Here is a 24,375-nt window from a genome sequence, read left to right as displayed (position 1 = left end):
TTACAGTCCATGAACAGGGATAGATATTTATTTAGGTCTCTTATAATTTTCTGTAACAATGTATTATACTTTTCAGTGTATAAGTCTTGTACTTTGGTTAAATTTATTGGCAAGTATTTTGTTCTTTTTGATAAGGTAAAATGGAATTATCTCCGTAACTTTATTTTTAGATTGTTCATTGCTAGCGTATAGACATACAATGGATTTTAGTATGCTGATCTTGTGTTCTGCAATTTGGCAAAACTCATTTATTAGCTTTCATAGTTTTTGTATGGATTCTTTAGGGTTTTCTGTAGATAAGATTATGTCACTTGTATGTGTGTGTTTTCATTTCCAGTGTGGATGCTTTTTATCTGGCAAGAGCAGACATTCTAATCTTAGTCCTGTTATTAGGGGGAACCATTCAGTCTTTCACCACTAAGTATGATGTTAGCTGTGGGTTTTTCACAGATGCCCTTTATCCTGTTGAGGGAGTTCCCTTCTGTTCCTAGTTTGTTGAGTGGTTTTTCTTTTTTGGTTATCATGAACCAATATTGGAATTTGTCAAATGCTTTTTCTGCATTAATTCAAATGATATTGCAGTTTTAAAAATTCTCTTAATATATTACATTAAATGAACTTTTTTTATTTGTTGAGCCACCCTTGCATTTCTGGGATATAAAACCCACTTGGTCCTGGTATAGAATCCTTTTAATATGCTGTTGTTTCAATTTGCTGGTATTTCATTGAGGATTATTTGCATTTATATTCCTAAGAGATATTGATCTGTATATCTTTGTCTGACTGATGTAAGGGTGATATAGGCCTCACAGAATGAGTTAGGAAGTAGTCCCTCCTCTTCTATTTTTGAAAGAATTTATGAAGGCTTGGGTTAACTTTTATGGAACTTCCCAGGGAAGCCATCTGGTCCTGGGACTTTTCTTTTTGGGATGTGTTTTGATTCCAGAATCTTTACATGTTCTAGGTTTATTCAGATTTGCTGCTGCTTTTCTAGTCCTTTTCGGTGGTTTCCGTGTTTTTAAGATTCTGCATTTCATCTAGGTTACCTAATTTGCTGGTGTACAGTGGTTCATAGCATTCTCTTATCCTTTCATTTCTGAAGATCAGTAGGAATGACCGCACTTTAATTTCTTATTTTAGTGATATGAACAGTCTTTTCCATTGGTCAGTCTGGCTAAATGTTTGTAGCTTTTTTGATCTCTTCAAAGAACCAACTTTTGGTTTTGAGGATTTTGTTTGTTTTCTACTTCACTTATCTCTACTCTGATCTTTATTGTTTCATTCTGCCTGCTTTGGGTTTAGTTTGCTCTTCTTTTTCTAGTCCCTTTAGATGGACAGTTAGGTTATTAATTTGAGATCCTCCTCTTTCAATGTAGGCATTTACAGCTATCAGTTTCCCTCTTTGCACTGCTTTTGCTGCATCTCATATGTTTTGATACGTGGTATTTTTATTTTCACTTATCTCAAAGTATTTTTTGTAATTTTTTCTTGACCCACTAAGTTTTTTTTTTGTTTGTTTTTAAGAGAGCATGTGTGAGTGTGGGATGGGGGAGGGACAGAGAGAGAGAGAGAGAGAATCTCAAGCCCCCCCATTTGGGGCTCAATCTCATGATCCCAGGATCCTGATCTGAGCCAAAATTGGATTCTTAACTGAATGAACCGCCAGGCACCCCATTGACCCACTTGTTTTTAAAAGTACGTTGTTTAACTTCAACATATTTGTGAATTCTGGATTTCCTTCTGTTATTGATTTCCAATTTCATTCCACTGTGGTTGGAAGAGATACTTTGAATTATTGCAGTCTCTTAAAACTTGTTAAGACTTTTTTATGGCCTAATGTATGGTTAAATACTGGAGAACGTTTCACATGTACTTGGGAAGAATGTGTTTTCTGCTGTTGTGAATGTACTGTGTCTGTTAGGTCTAGTTGGTTTATAGTGTTAAGTCTTCTGTTTCCTTGTTAATCTTCTGGCTAATTGTTCTATCCATTCTTGAAAGTGGGGTCATGATGTCTCCAACTATTATTGTGGAACTTTCTATTTCTCCCTTCAATTCTGTCAGTTTTTCTTTTATATATTTGGGGCTCCATTGTTAGGTGCATATATATTTATAATTGTTATATCTTCCTCATGAATTGACTCTTTTATCATTATATAAGGTCTGTCTTTGTCCCTTGTAACAATTTTTGTCTTAAAGTCTATTTTGTCTGATGTTAATTTAGCCACTCCAGCTGTTGTCTTTGGTTACTGTTAGTGTGGAGTATCTTTTTCTGTCTGTTCGTTTTCAACTATTTATGTATTTGAATCTAAAACGAATCTTTTGTAGACAGCATTTAATTGGATCACGTTTTGTTATCCATTTTGTTCCTCTCTACCCTTTAATTGAAGAGTTTAACATATAAATTTATGTTTTTGTTGATAAAGACTTCTACCAGTATCCCTGGAGCTTTTAAATTTGTGTTACATAAGCATTTATACTAACGAGTCTCTAACCAGATGCAGCTTAGGCGCTATTCTTGGGTCCATAGTGAAGAAAAGAAAATGCTAATTATTACCACTAGCAGAAAAAAAAAGGAGTTCTGCCATTTCAGTATTTGTTTTCAATATGTCTTCTGTCCCTTATTTTGGTTACTATATTCCTCCATTATTGCCTTATTTATGTTAAATCACCTGGCCCTCTTTGATGGACATGCAGGGTGTCTGTAGTCTTGTACTTTTACACGTGATGCTGCAGTGAATATCCTTGATTGTGTGTCATTTTACACATCTGTAAGCCCATCTGTGGATAAATGTCTACATGGAAATTCAGCTGCTGCTGGAATGATGCTGACAGAAATAGGGAAACAGGCAAGAAGCCCCCTTTTTCTTCCTCATCTCTCGCCCTCTCTCTAGAACTTACCATTGGCAGATGTGAACAGGGAGCCAGCCAGCTTGGGGTCTGGAAGCCCTAGCCCCAGTATCACAGGGTAGAGCTTAGCAGAGTGGGGAAGAGGAGAGAAGATGGGTAAATAATTGCATATAAGAAATCATCATATTCTCTTAATATCTTATTTCCAAAAGTACAGACTGATTTCAACTTTTTAAAATTAAGTGAAATTAACTTCTTAATATCAATTAGGAGAAATTAATTTCTTCCATCACAAATTTGTTAATCTTGTAGATTCTGAATTCCATCCATGGTTCTTACTAACTCTCTCTTGACAAGCTGTGCATATTACTTTAGGCTTTCAGTTGTGTCTTTAGTGACTGAGTTGAAAAAATGGCTCTGCGAAGTGATGTGCATCTAATGGACAATGCTGCTGTGTCCTTTTCAAATCTTGGATGAGCAGGAATGTTGTCCGGTTCTGCATTAGTTTATTGGCAGCGTATTTCACGTCTTAGCCGTATCTTACCTTCCTTTTCCACCTGGTTCCTATTGTTCTGCCATGATCAAATAACATGCCTAAAAGGAGGTGACTTATTGCACGTTTCGGCATCTATAGAACAGTAGAAATGTCTCTTGGAAGTGGAAAAAAAGTTTCATCTGGTGGGCATAGTCTAGAGTGACCATATTTTTTGTTTCTGCTTGGAACAATTCTGTTTTAAATAATTCCGTTGTCCTGGCATAATCAATAATAGTATCCTTCTTTTTTTTTTTTTTTGGTCTAAAATGTTCCCTGGTTTGGATGATATGGTCACTGGATATGAAACTTCTGACTGATGTTTAAGCCATCTTCTTGGGTATAGTTCTAAGAAATTCTAAAACGTAACCTCTGGGATGTTAGCTGTGTCACCATGTGGGTAAGTCATACAGAGAGAGGCTAAAGTCTGGGGTTGAGGTAAACAGAAGGGCCCGTGACTGAAGGCATATGTAGCTATGTAGGCATAAAACATAAGGACCTTCATTCGACGTATGTTGTCACATGATGTGCACGCGTACTTCCAGACGTGCACATCTCTAAAAAGATATGTTTCTCTTTTGGGTGTTGTTATACTTTATTAAAGGAATGATTCTTTTCAAGATGAGAGATTCTATCAATCTTTTAAAAATTGAAAGGCTTGGGTGCAAGGGCGTATCAGGGGATGCCTGGTACGGACCGGTTGTCGAGACTAGCACAGCAACAACGGCCAAGTGTGTTTTAAGCTGCTACCAGTGTGTGAGTTTCACTGCCGTTTGATTAGCTCTGTTCTGTTAGTGCCTTTCACATACTTTAAAGGGATAGTCTTAAAACTTTTGAGTTTGGAGATGTCTGTTATGAATGATTTTTTTTTTTTTTCTTAAAGAAGACTGACTTTTGAAAGTGTTCTCAGGCAAATTCGATTAACGACCTCACTTTTCCTCCTTGTCACACTTTTGGTATATTTGTCACATGTTTTCTGGGACAGGTGTAGGTAAGTGCAAATAAGTTTGCTGTTGAGGGGGACAATCAAATGTCTCACTACCCCGGTGTTGTTACTAATGCTCAAAAGAGCGAGTGAGATTTCGTTAAGGGTAACCTCTTTTCTCTGGGAATACTATTTGGTGCCACTTTGGAATAGGCTTTGGGAAGGCTGGGACCAGCTTAATATTGCTTGCTTCCTATAACTGTATGCTGTTTGGCACAGGCAGCCCTGCAAATGGAACAGAAAGATCATTTCCGGTGGGGACTGTTGGAGGTCGTGTGTACCTAGATTTCTCTGTATCCGAGAATAGTCGTTTTCCTGTTGTTGCGTTAGGTGCAAGGGATTTCCAGGAACTCTTAGTGAGTGTGGGTTATAAGGAATCAACCAAGCCCCATTAGAAAGATCTCAATGTAGGTTTTATATTTTTAAAAGCGAGGGGTACCTGGCTGGCTCAGTCAGTAGAGCATGTGACTCTAGATTTCGGCGGTTGTCAGTTTGAGCCCCATGTTGGGTGGAGAGATTACTTAAAAATAAAATCTTAAAAAAAAAATAAAGGTGAGGCTTTAGTTTTCTGAAAAGAATGCGTTCTTTGAGGTGTTCCCACTGGTGAGGGCTCCTCATGGTGGCAGAGGAATTAATGGGTCAGGTGGTGAGGGTGGGTCTCAATTCTCTTCCTACAGATGGCACGGGAGAGCTCCTTCTGTGTTTGATCCGCAGGTGGTGTGGGCAGCGAGTTGCCTTTTTTGAGTCTTACTTCTTTTGGTGACGCAGGAATGTACCTTTCCCCAAAACTTCGCATGGAATCTACAGTTCATTAGTTCTATTTGGTTAATGATTATAAGTATGTGGATTTCTTCCTAGCATTTTCCACTAATGCTTATCCAGTATACGAAAAACACAGGGGGAATATTTCATCTTCCCTGCAGCAATGAGCAGGTAACTCAAAAAATGCAAAGAGCTTCTTAGCTTTGATTTAGCCCATAAATCACTTAAGGAAAACCAATAGAAGGAAGACAAGAGCTGCAGAAGGCAATGGGATTCTTGGAATGAGAGCTGGCCACCTGTCTGATTTGCCTGCAGTTATTGCCCTCACTGCTTCCTATAGTGGCGGCCAGAGTTTAGGCTTTTTCTTCGTGGTTCATGTGACCTCGTGTTGCCCGTATTTACCAAATATTTTAAATAGTTTTCCAGAAAATTTCCTTGTTCATTTCCACAGTGTGCACATTCAGACCATAAAAGGACCTATTGAGACACATGTTAAAATCCCACAAATGATAGTGTCTCTTAACGATAGGTTTTTAGATTTTGATTTACGGGGATTTTGAGTGGTTTAATGATAGGCTAAGTTTTTCTAGATCTTTGATATTTCCTGATTTGCTCCCTCGGGATAGTCTGTCTTCATAGACTTCAACACCCTGATTCCCTTCACCTCAGTAGTCATTAATGGAGCAACTGCTTTTTGTGATAACTTTTCTCTGTACGGTGGAGGATGCCAAAGAAAAGAAGGGAATTTATCAGATGTAGTCTCTGCTTTCTAGAATCTTAACATTGAGAAGAGAAGAATTGGGAGGAAAACTAGCAGATTGCAATACATGCCCTTTGGGAGGCAAACAGAATCCCAGGAATATGGGGACAGGCAGAGTCCGTCATTCCATCTAGCGGACTTGAGGAAGGTCTGTGGAGGATGTGGTGTTTGAGCTTGCCATTGCATTACTGGGTGGAAATAGGCAGATGGGTGATGGGTTTGAAGGGGATTTTAAATAATGGAAATCGCTTGAGTGAAGACTTAGGAGGGGAACGGCATATGGCATTTGTTGGAGGAGGAAGGGGAATGATACGGGCTTCTGGGTACTGGGATCATAGTCTTAGTGGGAGAAGCTGTAGTAGAAGATGAAGTATTTATGGGAGCCCATCTGTGTGGTAAATATCCTCTTGCCATTTACATATCAATTTTGATACCAACATCATAATAATGACAATGTAATTAATATATGATCACAATTTAAAAATCTGTTCTGAGACAAAAATCAAGAAGCAGTATATATGGTGGTTGAGAACAGAGATTTTGAAGCTGGATGGCCTGGGTTCAAATCCTGGATAGCTGTGTGACCTTGGGCAAGTTACTCAGTCTCTCTGATGCCTCACTTTCCTTGCATATGATGTGGGGATGATAATAGTACTTACACATTTATTGTGATGATGAAATGGCTAATAGGTAAAGTATTTACAACAGTGCCTGGCATATAGTAACATGGTATACGAGGATTAGTAATTATTATTATTAGTAATGATAGTATTAGTTTTTGCAATTTGATTTTTTTCCCCCTGAGAAAGATTGGATTATAGAATCCAGTCTTTATATACTCAGTGTAATTTTGCATGAGTGAAATTGTAGCATCCCAGGCCTATAAATACATGAAGAATCTCATAGCAGAATTTTCATTGGAATAAAAAATTCTTTCAGAGAACTTTTGTGCTTTGCATTATAGCTGTCTGGCTTTATTGACTGCTTCTGGGGACTTAGCTGACCTGGGAAGGTTTGTTGGTTGTGTACTTGTGTGTGTGTGTGTGTGTGTGTGTGTGTGTGTGAGTGAGATGGAATAGTATAGGAAAGAATGAGGTCTTGTATATCAGTAAAATGTTTTGGTTACAAGCAACAGAAATGGACTTCGGCTAACGTAAGCATAAGAGAATTTATGGAAGGTTGTTGGGAACTTGTGGAATGGCTAGAAGGCTGGGCACCAAACTTGAGAGAAAAGACAAAAACTAAGGTAGCTCGGGTGGCCAGGGGGCACATCAGTCGTCTCCTAGGCTAATGGCCCGGTCTGGGTGTTTGTCCTGTCGCTGTCACCGAGCCTTAGAACATCTGCCTTCCAGCCATTCCTGGTCTTTTCGTGTAAGTGCCCTGTTGGAATAGCAAAAAGATTGGAGGTGGTTTAAATGCCTGGCTGTAGGGATCAGAATACCTTGTGGAACAGCCGTGTAACGGAATGACTTGTGGCCCTTAAACATTTTATAGAGGGATGTTTAATGACACGGAAACTGTTCACACATTTTATTAAATGAAAAAGGCAGGTAGCAAAACTGTATGGGTTGGATCATTATACTTAAAAATTGGATGGAGGAGCTANCTGCTGGACAGACAGGCATAGAACTACTGTTGCCCCTGGTCACTCCGCCAGGAAGTAGAAGGGGCAGGACATGAAGCCGCGAGTGAGGCTCTGGAACCGGGCCCTCAGCCGCTTCACGGCTCGCTCTCTGACATACCCAGAAAGGCTCCATAGGAGAACAGTAGAGGAGATTATACGAGGTGCTAAGATTATGGGCGCTTCGGTTCCTTACTGATTTCTCTGTTGAGCATATGTTACTTCTATAGTGAGCAAACCGATGAAGTTACTATAAAAATGGAAAGGTTTGGAATACTTCTCTTCCAGTTGAAAAGTTGCGTCTAGAGGTATCCACTGCAAATTTCTTTCTTTCTTTCTTTTTTTTTTTGATGTAATAAGAAATCCTGATAATCACCTCCATTAAGAGATGAATATCCTCGGAACTTGTACGTGGCATGCAGTGTATATTTACCATTAACTGGACAAGTGATTGCCATCATCAAAACCAGAAAATGTTACTGGGATTTGAAACCCCGTGGTTGCTGCATTTTCAGGATTACATCAAAGCATTGATAAAATAGTTTGTGTTTTAAATGGAAGATTTAAATCTGTGAAGCTTTTTAAGATTTGTGTTTGTCACGTCTTGGCCTGAGTTTCTCGTTTGTAGTCTAGTTATGAAAAGATTCTGGTTTCCATATGTATATTTAAAATACTCTGAGTCATGGATCCAAATGAGTAATAGACATTATATCTGTATTAGATTTCTGCTTTGTCATACGTCCGCATGAGGCCAGTGCATTTCTTTTGGTACTTGCAGTGGCAAACACATTGAATGGGCAAAATGGCATTCATTTTAAATATTCTTCCTGCTGTTTTTTAAAATTAATTTTCAGAAATGATTGTATTGGAATGAAAATGTATGTTTGATCTCACAGGACGCTTAGGGAAAGTGGCCACGTGTGTACGCGCACGGGCGGGTGTGTATATGGTGCTGTGAGTGGCGTATGCACATTGATTGTGAGACGCGCCATTATGGGCGCCCCTAGGCGAGACAAAATGCTGTGAATTAAACAATGACAGAGCTTTCTTTTTTTTTTAATTTAATTTTTTTTATTTTTTATTTTTTTAAAGATTTTTTAATTTATTTATTCGACAGAGATAGAGACAGCCAGCGAGAGAGGGAACACAAGCAGGGGGAGTGGGAGAGGAAGAAGCAGGCTCCCAGCGGAGGAGCCTGATGTGGGGCTCGATCCCAGAACGCCGGGATCACGCCCTGAGCCGAAGGCAGACGCTCAACCGCTGTGCCACCCAGGCGCTGCTTTAATTTTATTTTTAAAGTAGGCTCAACATGGAGCCCAACACAGGGCTTGAACTCACAACCCTGAGATCAAGACCTGAATGGAAATCAAGAGTTGGACGCTTAACCAACTGAGCCACCCAGGCGCCCTGCCAGAGTTTTCTTACTATCTGTCATTTTTATTTATACTCTTGCAAGGGTAACTTACTTAAGTATAGCTTTTTATTATGTAGTATTCTTGTGCATTATAATTAAAAAGTATAAGCAAAACAGATGAAAGAAATCCAAAAATATCTTCACATTGTGTCCATCTCTCATGAATCAGCTGTTTGACATGGAATCAAAAATATGTATGTATTTCCATATACCGTGTCATAAATAATGTTGCCAGAGCACCTTTTTTAGAAGAGTGGGCCATTCTTAGCTCTGTAAGTTTTTAAAAACCACTGTATTGAGATACAATTTACATATCATGCAATTCACCCACTTAAGTGTAAAATTCAGTGGTTTTTGATATATTACATTATTAATTTTTAAAAAATTATAAAATACATATATAACAATTTACCATTTTAACCGTTTTTAAGTATACAGTTCAGTGGCATTAATTCCATTCGTAATACTGTTATAACTGTCACCACTATGTTATCTCTAAAACTTTTTTAAAATCACCCCAAACAGATGTTCTGTAACCATTAAGTAATAACTACTCATTTCCCCCTTCCCCAACCTCCTGGTAGCCTCTCATCTACTTTTTGAATGAATTTGCCTGGTTTAGATATTTCATAAAAGTGGAATCATACAGTATCTTTTTGTGTCTGGCATCTTTCGACTTAGCATAGTGTTTTCAAGGTTCGTTCATGTTGTGGTGTGTGTCAGTTTCTTTCTACGTTATGACGTTCTATGCTGTGACTTCATTGCACGGATATACTATAATCTGTTTATCTGACACCTGGGCTCTTTCTACCTTCTGGCTGTTGTGAATAATGCTACGATGAACGTGGATGCACAAATATGTACTTGAGCCCCCACTTTCAGTTCCTTCGGGTGTATACGTAGGAGTGGAATTGCTGGGTCATATGATCATTCTGTGTTTACCTTTTGTTGTCTAAGTTTTAATGCTGGTACTTTTGATCTCCACACACGTACAGGCAATGACAACTAAATCCCACCTGTCACTGGCTGGTTGTAAGATGCATCTTGATTTCAGAGTGGTTAAGATGCAGGACTTAGAATGATGAAATACTGTATTTTGATATTTCATAAAGCTGGATACCTTTAAGGAAGTGGTCGGTCAACATGTCTCTATTAGAAGATTTTCATCTGAATATATTCTTAAAAATCATTTGTTAAAAATACAAGTTCTCTGTTATAAAGGAATACATCTTGTTTGTACAACGTTTGGGGCAAAACCCAAGAAAATAGGAAGGAAAAAAATAACCTGCCTACACTCTCTTTCAGAAATACTGCTATTAATCTTTTACACTGATTTTATTTCTCAGTTACTTTTCCAGACATACATGTTTTAGTTTAATTCTTCACCTTTAGGATCCCTGACAAAAGTCATATATATTCAATTTTGAAGTTATGTAACATTTGCTGTAGAAAGTGAAAGCTGTCTGCTTGTTGTTCCCCTCCCCCATGCTCTTGCCCCTTTAACCCATAAGGTAACTTGGTATATGAGTTAGAAATGGGAGCCTACAGATTTTGTTCTATGCCTGTATCAACATTTATTACTATCATTTTATTGTCATTGTATTCCATTGTCATGGGGTCATACTAACATTTTCTAATTTGTTTTCCAAATTAGAAACAGATCTACTGTATACATAAGGAGCACTAACAATGTCATTTTATCCTTAATTAAAATTTTTATTCTTAAAAATTGAATACCTGCATATGGTAACAAATAAAATACTAAAATGGTACAGAAGAGATTCGGTTGAAAAATTGACAGTACCTTTTCTGGCCTTTCTTCACGCCCCTGAGTTTCTATCTTTAGTTCCTTCGGTAACTCCAGATAATACAAATACGCTTCTCAGTGTTTACTTAATTTTGCAGAACAGTGTGACTCTGCTGTGAGAACTTCCAGGTTTGCCTAGATTCTGTTAGAAGGTAGCTGGCATCTGTGGTTCTGATTTTCCATTACTGCCCCCTACCCGCTTTTGTTTATATGGGTCACATCTGCTGGTCCAGCAACACATAGTCTCCTCCATTACTGAATTTCCGCCAGATCTGTTTTTCCCTATACCTTGGTTTCTTTCACCAGTGAGTCCAGGAATTTACCCACCCCACCCCCTGCCACCATCTAGGGTGCCTTTGTTGTAATATTGATATGACTGTAGTAGGTAAATTCTCCCTCAAAACTCCTAAGAGACAGATGTATGGGATGTTAGTACTATGTACAAAGAGTAGAAAAATATTGAGATGATTCTGTTAAAATGTTAGTGCGATTTTAGAATAAGATCTAAAAATGTCAAGCTCCTGTTTATAGAAAATCATATTCTGCCTGTATTTTGTGCAGAGTGTAGATTTAAATGGAATCAAAATTCATAATCCTAATATGCTCCTAAAGGAGCTAACTTAGGATTCTATCTTTTTATTTCAAATACACACCAGAAGATATGTACTTTTATTCCCCTCCACCCTCCCCAGTATCATATTAAAATAGTCCTTAAGCTTGTCTAGACATGGGAATGCAAACTAAGAAAAACGAAGTTACTGTATATTTTTGTATATATTATTTTCCCCCTTTAATGTGAGATTAAAACGTTTGGATCTTTAGATGTGGAATTCCCACTTGTATTACAAAAATTGATGGCACATCATACAATAAATAAATCTATTGTGTTTCAGTTTGAGATTTAATTGTGCATGTCTCCTGTAGTGTATTCATTTGTATGTTTATTTATTTTTTATGCAATTTTTTTTTAAGATTTTATTTATTCATTTGACAGAGATAGAGACAGCCAGCGAGAGAGGGAACACAAGCAGGGGGAGTGGGAGAGGAAGAAGCAGGCTCCCAGCGGAGGAGCCTGATGTGGGGCTCGATCCCATAACGCCGGGATCACGCCCTGAGCCGAAGGCAGACGCTTAACCGCTGTGCCACCCAGGTGCCCCTCATTTGTATGTTTAAACCTCTGCTCAAATATGAGCCAGGAACACAGTATCTCAGCTTTTAAATTCGTGGAAACAGCATGTTAGCATTGCTGGAACATGCTTACCACGACTTCCCTCCCCACCCCCACCGCCAGTTTCTTTAAGGACATAATAATAGCATTGCTCCTTATCAAGAATCAGTTTCATAGGGGCGCCTGGCTAGCTCAGTCAGTTTAGGCAGCTGACTCTTGATTTCGGCTCAGATCATGATCTTAGGGTCCAGGGATCAAGGCCCACGTTGGGCTCCATGCTTAGTGGGGAGTCTGCTTGAGGATTCTTTCTCTCTCCCTGTGCCCCTCCCCCTGCTCAGGCTCATGCTCTGCTCTCAAATAAGTAAATAAATCTTAAAAAAAAAAAAAAAGAATCGTGTTCATAGGTATCTTTTCAGAAGATTGAACTGAGTTCTAAAATGAAAATAAATGGCTGGAAAACTTGCACATGGTTAAAAATTGGATACCTCTTCGTCTAATTATTTTTTAAAAAGTCTAAAAAGTCACTTTACTAAGTGAAGAGTTCTTTTGCCTGCCAGATTTATCTCTGGACTTGGTTTCCTGGATTTGGGTTTAAGATTCGATGAGTGTTATGATGTATCTCTCTTTGACTCTGAATATTCTTGTTGCTTTAGGAGTCTATCTACATTTCTTCTCTGCTCCACATCCTGTGGTCTTCCTTGTCCACAAGCTCAGTCTCAGTTTGATCATTGATACAATGTGTCTCATAGTAACTTATCAACTGTTACTGGGAGCTAATAATTGTCATTCTAACAAAGATACAAACCTCATTCAAATAAATGTGCTTCTTTTCACGCATCACCTGGGAAGGCTGGATATATATTTCTATAATGTTTCGCTCAGAACTTGCAACTGCATTTTTTTTTTAAAGATTTTATTTATTTATGTGACAGAGAGACAGCCAGCGAGAGAGGGAACACAGCAGGGGAGTGGGAGAGGAAGAAGCAGGCTCCCAGCGGAGGAGCCCGATGTGGGACTCGATCCCGCAACGCCGGGATCACGCCCTGAGCCGAAGGCAGACGCTTAACGACTGAGCCACCCAGGCGCCCCAGCAACTGCATTTTTAAATGGAGGTGCTTGTTGCTGTCTTCCTTTCTTACTAGATAAAGTACAACATCTTTCCAGCGCTAAATTCATAGATATTCTGCCATCTGGCCTGTTGTTAACGTCAGTGTTTTTAAGTGAACATTTGAGTATGTTAACCTTAAAAATAAAAGTCATTTGTTTTACCCTCAAAAATAGTTTTGTTTGGTAATAACAGAATTGCAGTGCAGGGCAAGCAAGCGATGATAAAACCACAGGCAAGTCCAACAAAGGACAAGAATGTTATTTTATGGAGAAGGATGAGGAAGTTGAGAAGGGGGTGTTTTGGACAAAAGTCCAATGGAGAAAAGCAAGAGTTCAGAGTGATGGTGGTTTCTCATTGGCTGAGTTGCCGGGATTATTCATTTCTTGTAGGGGATGCAATGTACCTTTCAGTATCAGGGCGTATAATTGAGGATTCTTTCCTGTTAAGGATTCTTCTGTTCGGAGTCCGTAATTGACATTGAGTGGTATGTCTCCACCTTCCAGCCTCCCCTCCTGGCATCCTGAGTCTGCTTTGGCTGGGTTTCCCTTTATTAATTTTCACAAGTATTTATAAGCTTCAGTTATTACTAATGATCCTAGACCAGTTGTTTAAAATACAAGGCAGAGACTCTCAGTTTCAAGCATTGTTTCCTTCAGTCCCTCGGAAACCATTCTGGTTTAATTGTTACAGCTCTCGTTTTCACCATGTGCTTTTCCCCCTTTGGTGTGAGTTAGCCCACATCCTTGAATAGCTCTAGACTTCATAAAAACAGAGTCTGTGGATCACAGTGAAGAGATTAACCTGACAGTTTTAAGATCAAATCCATCTTATTGTATATATTTAGGAAGAGTATAACACCTTGGCATTAAATAAGGATTAAAATCTTCATGGAATGTTATCTCTATGCTATTCAACCCACCTTTGTGACAATGTTTTGGTTCAGTATTTTTCTAAATAATTTTTAAGCTGATTGAGTACACGGGTTATTTTTTGCCTCTATTAACAGGTGCCAGTCAAATTGATAAACAACAGGGAGGTATAGTCTCAAGAATAGATACGTGTGTAACAGCTTTATTAAGATCTAATTCATACACCATAAAATTAACTCTTTAAAAGTATACAGTTCAGTGGCTTTCAGTATATTCAGTGTTGTGCAGCCATCACCACTATCTTCTTTTATTTTTTTTATTTTATTTTTTATTTTATTTTATTTTTTTTTTTAAGATTTTATTTATTCGACAGAGATAGGAACAGCCAGCGAGAGAGGGAACACAAGCAGGGGGAGTGGGAGAGGAAGAAGCAGGCTCATAGTGGAGGAGCCTGATGTGGGGCTCGATCCCATAACGCCGGGATCACGCCCTGAGCCGAAGGCAGACGCTTAACCGCTGTGCCACCCAGGCGCCCCTACTGTCTTCTTTTAGAACAACTTTTTCTCAAGTTTTTATTTTAATCTCCCAGTGCTCGTCATGACAGGCGCATTCCTTAATCCCCACCCCCTATGTCACCTGTCTCACCACCCCCCCACCTCTGATAACCATCAGTTCTTTATAGTAAAGAGTCTGTTTCTTGGTTTGTCTTTTTTTCCTGACTTTGCTCGTTTGTTTCTCAGATTCCACATATGAGTGAAATCACACGGTATTTGTCTTTCTCTGACTAATTTACTTCACACAGCATTATACTCTCCAGGTCCTTCCATGTTGTTGCAAATGGCGGGGAAAAATACGGAACATTTCACAAGTGTGCGTGTCCTCCTTGTGCAGGGCCCATGCTAATCTTGTCTGTATCATTCCCATTTTATTTATTTATTTTTAGAGGGAGTTCAGGTACGTGGTGAGGGAGAGGGAGAGAGAGAATCTTAAGCAGGCTCCACGCCCAGCACGAGCCCCACTTGGGGCTTGATCTCACGACCCTGAGATCATGAGCTGAGCCAAAATCAAGACTTGGATGCTTGACTGATTGAGCCACCCAGGTGCCCCAGTATCATTCCGATTTTAGTGTATGTGTTGCCGAAGTGAGCTCAAACATTTTCATTACTCTAAAAAGAAACCCTGTACCCATTAGCAGTCGTTTCCCGAACCCCCATCCCGAGCCCCTGTCATCACTAATCTATATTCTGTCTATATGGACATCATCTATTCTGGAGATTTCATAACAATGGAATCGTACAATATGTGGGTTTTTCTTTCACTTAGCATAATATTTTCAATATTTCATCTGTGTTGTAGTATGTATTAGCACTCCATTCCTTTTCATTGCTGAATAATATTCCATCGTATGGGTCTACCATATTTTGTTCATTCATCAGTTGATGGACATTCGAATTGTTTCACTTTGGGGCTGTTGTAAATAATGCCGATGATAAAAATTCATGTACCGGTTTTTATGTAGACCTGTGTTTTCAGGTCTCTTGGGAATATACCTAAGTGGGGAATTGCTGGGTCCTATGCTACTCTGTGTTCAACATTTTGATAAACTGCCCAACTGTTTTCTGAAGTGGCTGAACATTTTACAGTCCTACCAGAAAAGCCTAAGTGTTCTGGTTTCTCCACATCCTCACCAGTACTTGATATTGTCATACTTATTTTAATCATCCTAATGGGTGAGAAGTAGTATCCAACTGTGGTTTTGATCTGAGTTTCTCTGATGACTGATGATGTCGAGGATCTTTTCACGTATTTCCCATTTGTATGTTTTCTTTTGAGAAAAATCTCTTCAAATCCTTTGCCCATTTTTAAATTGATTGCCTTTTTATTACTGATTTTTAGGAGTTTTAAAAACATTTTTATTGAAGTATACAATGTTACGTTAGTTTCCGGTGTACAATAATCCAGCAATTCTGTACATTACTCATTGCTCACCATGATAATTGTAGTTACCATCTGTCACCAAACAGCATTATTAGAATATTATTGACCCGATCCCCTCTCTCCTGTGCTTTTCATCTCTGTGACTTATTTATTTTATAACTTGAAGTTCATACCGCTTAATCCCCTTTATCTTTTTAAAAAAAATTCTCTTTATCTATAAATAGATATAAAGATATCTATGTCTTGTATCCCTGTACAGAAAAGGGATTGTAGGACTTTTTAAAAAAATATATTCTTTATACAAGTCCCTTATCAGATATTTTCCAATAGTTTTGAAGTATTCTATGGATTGTCTTTTTACTTGATAGTGTCCTCTGAAGCACAAAACTTCTAAATTTTGATCAAGTACAATTTATATATTCTTTTTTGTCACTTATGCTTTCGGCATCATATGTAGGTAACCGTTACCAAACCCAAGATCATAAAGACTCAATGCTTATATATTCTTTCCGTAAGAGTTCTATAATTTTAACTCTTGCGTTAACTTTGCAAGGTCTGTTTTGAATTAATTATTATGTACGGTTTGAGGTAAGGCTGCAAGTTTGTTCTTTTGCCTGTGGATATTTGGTTGTCCCAGCACCATTTGTTGAAAAGACTATTCTCTCATTAACTTATTGTGCACTCCTTGTTCCCAACCAGGTGACATAAATGTAAGGGCTTATTTGTGGACTTCCAATTCTCTTTCATTTACCTATGTATGTCCAGCCTTACGCCAGTCCCACATCATCTTGATTACCATAGCTTGGCTGTGAGTTTTGAAATTGGTAAGTGTGAATCTCCATCTTTATTCTTTTTCTCTCAAGATTGTTTTGGCTTCTGAGTCCATTGAATTTCCATACAAATTTTAGGATCAGCTTGTCAATTTAGGCAAAAAAACTACCACCGCCACCAACAAAAAAAAACCCCAAAACCCCAACTCCCAAAAAACCCCCAAAACCCAGCTAGAATTTTGAAAGGGAATGCATTGGGTAGATGCCATCTTATTTTAAGTAGTCTACCAAGTCTTGACTATTCATCGCATTCAACTTCTGGAACAGGTCTCAGGTATTGGGAGTATTCATTGAACATTTATATCTTGGTGGGTAAGTCAGTGCACATCCGAAACTAGGTTATTTGGAGAAACACTGAACTGGCACGATCTATATATTGAAGCCCTTGCTTGGTTTCATTATTAAAAATGTATATGTGGCATCCTGTGGTCAGCGTATTGGCTTTGCAGGTTTTTTCAAAACTCTTTCCACCAGTGTTTTGAGATCAGTGAAAACGTGAGAACATGAAGACAAAGCGAATCTGTGAGAACCCGGGTTCTTCAGGATCTTAGCTGTGTTTTAGAATGGTGTGAAAGGTGTTGGTAGTTTTAGCAGAGGGTAAATGGTGTTGTGGCAACCCCGCCCCCCCATCACCTCCCCTCCCCGGCCCCAAATCTTGAGGAAGGAGTTGTCTTAGAAAGCAGGAAAGCACTTTGTAAGAAATTTAGGTGTTTTTCTGTCAGGTCAGTCCAGCATTATTCTCTTGCTATACGTAAGGCACTGAGCTTGCTGCCTCGGGGCGGAAATCAGGCGAAGCCCTCCTTGGACTATTTCAACAGCCTCCAGATCAGTCTTCTTGCCTCTTCCCGTTCCTTCTCATTTTCTACTCCAGTGCCAGAGTTTATAGCTTCCTAAAAAAGCCAACCTGATCCTGTTTGACTTCTCGTTGCCTACAGGGTAAAGTCCAAATTCCTGAGCAACTGCAGGTGAGACTTTTCTAGTCTGGCCCTAGCTCTTTCTCTTCCTGCTAAACCAGACATCCCTTAGAAGCACACCCCTGGCCCTGAATGCATGTGCCTCTCCAGCATGTCCTCTCCAGCATGTCCTTGTCCACGTCCCTCGTCCACGCAGAGTGACGTCCCCCAGTGCCTCCTGCCTGGCAGGGGCTAGTCCCTCTTTCTCATCTTCCTATGGCAGGGTCTGCACAACCTTATTTGTATTCTGCATGTCCTTGTCTTTGCTGCTGCTAAAGGTGAGAGGCAGAGACTCAGTCCCCTGTCTCCCATGGCGCAGGGCCCGGCCAAAGCAGTTCTTAAATGTTACTCTAAGTGAATGAGGTAGAGTACCTGCTCAAAGGACCCCATAATTCAATGCGCTGGGAAGACATGCAAAGGGCTGAAAATCCCTAATACGTGGCTGGATGGAAAACCATGTATTATGCAGCTAAACTCTGCAGTTTCTCTGGACCGGGTATGGTACAAATATAAATCTGTCCAGTTTTACTCAGCCACAGAGCTTAGTGTTCCGTGCACTTTCTAGGCTCACTGTGTTGTTTTCTGGGGCTGTCCCTTGTCCAGTAAAGCTCCCGGCAGAGCATCTGTGTGACGAGGGGGCTGATGTGTGGTAACACAGGACAGAAATAGACATCAATTAGTGGTGAAAACAAGAAAGTGGACTCTTCTGTATTATAGGCCGGGTCATGTCCTATCAGATTTTTAGGGACTGTTCCCTCTATGTTGTGAGACCACCTGGCACACCGTGTTTGCTTATTATCTAGTTTTGGCGCGCGTGTTTATAAACAGGGGTCCGTCTAATGCAGCTGCTTTTTGTAATGACCATAAGATGTTCATTTGGGACTAATAGAGTATAGTTTCCCCGTCCCCACCTCAGTTTCTGTACCTTACCAAAAATAACATAATTATCTGTTACAGTTCAGACTTGAAGATCAGCTTGAACTCCTGAATAGAAGGGGAAGAGGGTACATTTCTTTTCTTTATTCTTGTAGTAAATTTAGCTTTATTGTATAATGACTTTATAAAATTTCACTGGTTGGAAACTTTTTTGTGTTTTGATTTATGTCTGTTTTAGACAGACGCGTCTGAGGATGGTAACGATGAAAAGTGTCCCGGGGGCTAACTCAGGTTTTGTCCAAAGAGACCTTTACTTCATCTTGGCTCTTAAAAGGTACTTTTTGCTGGGTAGAGAGTTCTAGGTTCGCAGTTATTTTCTCGAAGATGATCTGTTGTTTTCTGACTTCCCCCATTGCTTTTGAAAAGTCTATTGTCAGTACTCGGAAATGAGTAATCGTTCCTTTTTTGTGGCCACGTGTAAGATTTTTCTTTTTGTCTTTCGTTTCCTGCAGTGTCACCGTTATATACCCCCATGTGTGTTCCTTTTATTTATTCTGCTTGGGCTTTCTGAATTTATGGGTTGATGTTTCTCATCACTTCTCGAAAATTTCCCAGCCAGGATCTCTCTCTCATTGTTGCCCCATCCTCTCTTACTCTCCTTAACATGGAGTTTCTCTCTGTAACTGTTTATTTTGCTCTTTTTCCAATTTCTTAAGGTATAAAGTTGGATTTTTCATGTGCGTCTTTTCTAATAAAAATTTGTATATGTGGCATTTTATGGATAACTATCGTGACCTCTGGTTATTTATTTTAAAAGGTGCAAATTTGTTTTTTGTGTATTTAATCACAAGAAACTAGCTAATGGACATGTGTTTTTTCAGATTCCCGTGCCAGTTTTTCCTATTTTATTCTTTTTTATTTAGTCTGATTGGAAACAGCCTATCACATAGCTTGAGTTGAAAATTTTAAGCCAGATCGGTTAAGACACTCTTTGGACATTGAGGCACAGAACAGAAGATACTTTAAACCTTCTGTTACAGTTTTTCTTAGTGGCTTAGGTTTGTTAGTGATTTTTGACAAATTGTAGAAGTGCTGCTTAAATTAGAGTTAGTGGGTATCGATTTCTTAATCTTAATGTGTTTACCTAGTCGTGGGTCCTGTGCCCACTTTTACAGTATGGGGTATCAAGTCCCAGAAAGTGACTAAATTTCAGTTTCCAGATACGACCCCACTGTGTCCTTTACATTAGAAAAATAGAGAAAAAATTTCTAAATTTCCTTCTAAGTACTGCTTTAGCTGAATTCCACCGATTTTGATATGTTAATTTAAAATTTTTCTTTCAGTTCTAAATGTTCTTTAATCTCCTTTAAGATGTTCCCTTTCACCCATGAATGATTTACAAGTGTGGTGTTTACTCTCCACGTGTTTGGAGATTTTCCTGTTATCTTTTTGTATTGCTTTGTAGTTGAGTTCCCTTATGATCAGAGAACATAATTATACAATTTCAATTTTTACATTTGTTCAGATTTTTTCATGAAGGTTCCATGTGTGTTGAAAAGAATGTGTCAACTGCTGTGCTTGTGTGGAGTGCTGGGAAAATGTCAGCTGATGTGGTTAGTTGATGGCACTCGGTCCTCTCTGTCTACCAGTTCTGTCGATTACTGGGAGAAGTGCTGAAGTCTCCAGCTGTAATTTGGATTTTTCTATTTTTCTTTGCAATTCTGTCAGTTTTTGCTCCTGTGTGTTTTTGAAGCTCTGTTGTAAGATTCATGTACATGGTTACGTCTTCTTGGCAAATTAACCCTGTTGTCATTATGGAATGTCCCTCTTTATCCACTTTGTCGAATGTTAATAGAGCCACGCCAGCCTTCTTACAGTGTTTGCATGGTGTATCTGTCTTTCCCCCAGGTGAGTGGCAGTTTTCCTTGTCCCTAGTACACTAATTCTGGATTATATCCCAAACATTATGAATGTTCTGTTAGGAGGCTCTGCATGTTGTTCATATCCCGTGGTGAATGTTGATGTGTGTGTTTTAGCAGGCATTGACCTCCTTGGGTTTAGGGTATGTGTTCATAACCTTTGCAGTGTTATTTGTCTCTGACCTGTGTGCCACTGGTGGCCCCCTGGAGCGTGGCCAGCGGTCTACCCCGTTGTTCAGGTGTGCCGGACGTGTGTATTTGAAAGTTGTCACTAGTAGTCCAGAATCAAAGGCTTGAGATTTTCTTGGTCCCCAAGCTCAGAGGAAGCTGGGCACTCTCTGAAGTCCTACTCCCAGCCTGCTGCCTTTCGAGGGCTAGCCCAAACGGAGGTACCCTTCATCAGGACCCCGTCCTTGGCAGTTAACAGATCCCAGCCCTCATCCCCCAAAGTCCTAAAAGGACACCTCTTAGCAGATGACTGGAGGGCAAAAGGCAGCAGGACTTCCTCGTTCTCTCTAGGGCAAGTACTGACCGGAAGCTGGGTTCAGTGCCTCCTCACTACCGTGTTAGCTATTAGCTTTTATGGTTTCCGGCAGACTGACCGACCTCATCTGCCGTTACCAGGGGCTGGAAATCCTGGCAGTTTTTAGATCAACTTTGTGAATCAGAGGTTGTTATGGATTGCATTTTGACCCTCCCGTATTCATATGTGAAAGTCCTCAGCCCCCCTGTACCTCAGAATGTGGTTTCCCATGTAGAAATAGGGTCATTGCAGACACAGTTAGTTGAGATGAGGTCATACTGGAGTAGGGTGGACCCCTAACCCCATTGTGACAGGTATCCTTATCAAATGGGGAAATTTGGATGCAGACGAGCAGAAAGGGAGGATGCCATGTTTACATGAAGGTGGAGGTTACGAGATGCATCGTCAGTCCTCCAAGAACACCAGCGAGTGCCAGCAAACCACCAGAAGCTAGGAGAGAGGGGAGCCGCGGATTCTCCTTCACAGCCCTCAGAACGAACCAACCCTGCCTGCACCTCGATCTCGGATTTCGAGTCTCCAGAAATGTGAGACAAATCTTCTGTGGTTTAAGCCCGCCAGCACCTGGTACTTCATTCTGGCAGCTCAAGCAAACTAATGAAGAGATGTTCACTTCTCTAAGTTGAGATCTTTAAGAAAACCTGTTCCTTTTAGGTCCTGAAGTGTAACTTTATTAAGTACCTGGCCCATTGCCTGTGCCTAGAAGGTAGGCACTTGAGAAATATTTGCAGTTCTTTCTACTATAATGAAATATTTATGTTCTTGGAAAGTCTTGCATTCTGCAAATCACGCACTTAAAGTAGTATCTTACGGGAGCAAATAAGGTTGGGGCAGATCTCTCAAAATCTACACAGCTTGGTAGCTACTAGCAGAAGCAATAATTGGTACCTCAGGTGATTACCTGGACCACGTAGGCGCACATCTCAGTGTGGCTGGACATTGCTGAAATGGCTATTAAAAGTATACAAGGACAGCAAAGTGGAAATCCTAGCAATGCTTGCATTGGTGCAGGGATGGTGTGTGTTGAGTTCTAAGCCAGTGGGGTTGCCGTTACAGGGGGCCGTGACGGAAGCCAGAGCCACAACCCAGCCGAGAGAGACCTTGGTGCGGCCGTGACTGCACCTGTCCAGGGAGCGAGGCCTGGGTGCAGGCTCCCTTTTGCAGCTTGCTTCAAATACAGCTTCTTGCGAAGGCCAAGTTAGGTAATGGGCTGGTTTTTTCTTGCCCAGGATCTCACATAATTCCATTCCCTCCACTTCTTTGCTTTGGAAACTCAACAAATGAATCAGCGAGACTTCCATGCTGTGCTGATGTCATTCCCGCTTACCAATCAAACATGAGCTCATCTGTGTTACAGAAACTCCCAGCAGAACAGATGGTATTTGAATTGAATTGAATTCCCCTTTGTGTTCTTCAAATTCACCTGTTAGTCTCCTGTGCAGCTGCTTATGTTAACGTGACACGGATTTAGTCAGAGCTGTATTTTAAAAATTAGTTATGGCGTTATTTAAAAATTGATACAAGTATTGCCCTCAACTAACTTGTTCAGTTATAACATTCTCCATTAGTGGGAGATATTCTCTTTATGATCCATAAAGCTATTCATTGTTCTTATAAAGCGGTTATTTATGAATTTTTTGGGTTTTTTTGTTTTTTTACTTATTGTAATTTAATTATTATTCCTTCACTGTTTCAATTAACTGAGTGTGCGTGCACACAAATAATGAAGAAAATGTCTTCAAGAGCAGCTGTTTACATGGGGGGAAAAGAAATCAAACTCTTCAGCTCGGCATGAAATGATTTTTGCATGAGAATTTTAGGAATGAAATTGCAAAAACTCCTCAAAATTTGGGTGCCTTTTTTGCAGGGCTCTGGCAATTTGGTGATAATTTAATGTCATGATAGGGTGTTTGCTTTGTTGTATTTTATTGAATGTGGGGGGAGTAAATTCCAGGGCAATCTTTGTTTTCGAAACACAGTACCTCTCTGTCGTGGTAGTACTGTCCACCTTCTCTCCTAATTGCTGTAGCTAGAGCCGAAGACAGAGAGGAGATTGGCTTTGCAAGGAGAGGAGAGGAAATTTGACAGTTATTGAGGAGGCCAAGACTGAAGGAGCTTTAAATTTGATTAATTCGTAATTCACTTTTGGAAATGTTTTCTGAGCATAGAGATTTCCAAGATCCCCAAAGCTTATAATTTTGGAAGTAGGAAGGAGCAGAGAGTAACAAGCTTATGGTTTTGGTGTGTAGCTTGCATTCCCTCCTCACCTTTTTTGAGCAGATTATTGGGACGCCATGTTTGCTCTACCTTTTCTTCATTCTCCTCTTGTTCTTTCCTCCACCGGTGCCCACCCCAGCCTCCCACCAGTGTGTCTGATGGGCGGTGTGTGAGTGGCCGTGGGAGTGAAACCGTCTGGGGAGGGTATGCGGATAGTATCTGAGGTGTGGATAATACCACTGGCCCTGCCAGTGGAACGAGGCCTATCCCGTCGTTTCCCGTTATTCATGGTAGCTGTGTTCTTGGAAGTCTCCAGGAACCCTGAGTTAGTGACCCCTGACCCTTTGCTCCTAAGGAATACAGAATTTGGTTCCTGTGAACTTCCGGTCATGTTGTCGTCAGCTGAGCAATAGCATGTTTCATGTGCGCTCCTGTTTAAAGACACTGTATCTAGTATGTATTAATAATAATGGATAATAACGCTGATTCATTAGCATTTAACTTGTGGCCAGCAGTGCTGTAAGTCAGGCCTGGACGAAGCTGGTCTAATTACATGTATTTTTTCTGCGAGGCACATCATTGCCAGGGAACACTAGGCAGCACTTCAACACTAGGGGCTATTTTAAATAGCAAAATCACCAACAAAAAGCACAAAAATGTGGAAAGGAGTCACTAAAGAGACTGCAAAAAGCATACTCATTTGTAGCATGAAAGTTGAAAGAAGGGGGCAAAATGTCGCCTCGTTCAGCCACAGCCAGGAGTGTGTACATTGGGATACTCGAGTTCTTTTTACTCTGCGCGTGGCTGTGAATGACTGGGAAAGTGCCAGGAGTGTTGATTTTGGGGTTTAATTAATTAATTAATTAATGAGAGAGCGTGAGCAAGCAGGGGGAGAAGGAGAGAGAGAATCTCAAGCAGACTCCTCATTTAGCACAGTCTGACTTGGGGCTTGATCTCAACGACCAGGAGATCGTGACCTGAGCCAAAAATCAAGAGTCGGATGCCCAACGAACTGAGCCACCCAGGCACCCCACAAGTAAATTTTTAAAAAAGTAAACGTTATACCCAATGTGGGGCTTGAACTTAGGACCTTAAGATAGAGAGTCACATACTGTACTGACTGAACCAGCCAGGCACTCCAGTAAATTTTACCAAGTAGGCAAATTCACAAATACAGAACTCATGACTAATGAGGACCAACTGTACTTGCACGCCTGGGATTGGGTCC

General features: G+C 40.1%; 1 protein-coding gene and 1 non-coding gene across 4 annotated transcripts in view; one reads left to right on the top strand and one right to left on the bottom strand.

Annotated features, from left to right (window-relative positions):
* SMURF1 (SMAD specific E3 ubiquitin protein ligase 1) overlaps positions 1-24,375 on the top strand; it is a 108,678-nt gene that overhangs the window by 24,820 nt on the left and 59,483 nt on the right. The window lies entirely within an intron of this gene.
* LOC121104127 lies at positions 14,720-14,824 on the bottom strand. The gene has a single exon (XR_005836497.1). It is a non-coding gene; the product is annotated as a U6 spliceosomal RNA (small nuclear RNA).

Source organism: Ursus maritimus, unplaced genomic scaffold (assembly GCF_017311325.1).
Source record: "Ursus maritimus isolate PB19 unplaced genomic scaffold, ASM1731132v1 scaffold_2, whole genome shotgun sequence".
Taxonomy (NCBI): domain Eukaryota; kingdom Metazoa; phylum Chordata; class Mammalia; order Carnivora; family Ursidae; genus Ursus; species Ursus maritimus.
This window is presented reverse-complemented; position numbering and strand designations above follow the sequence as displayed.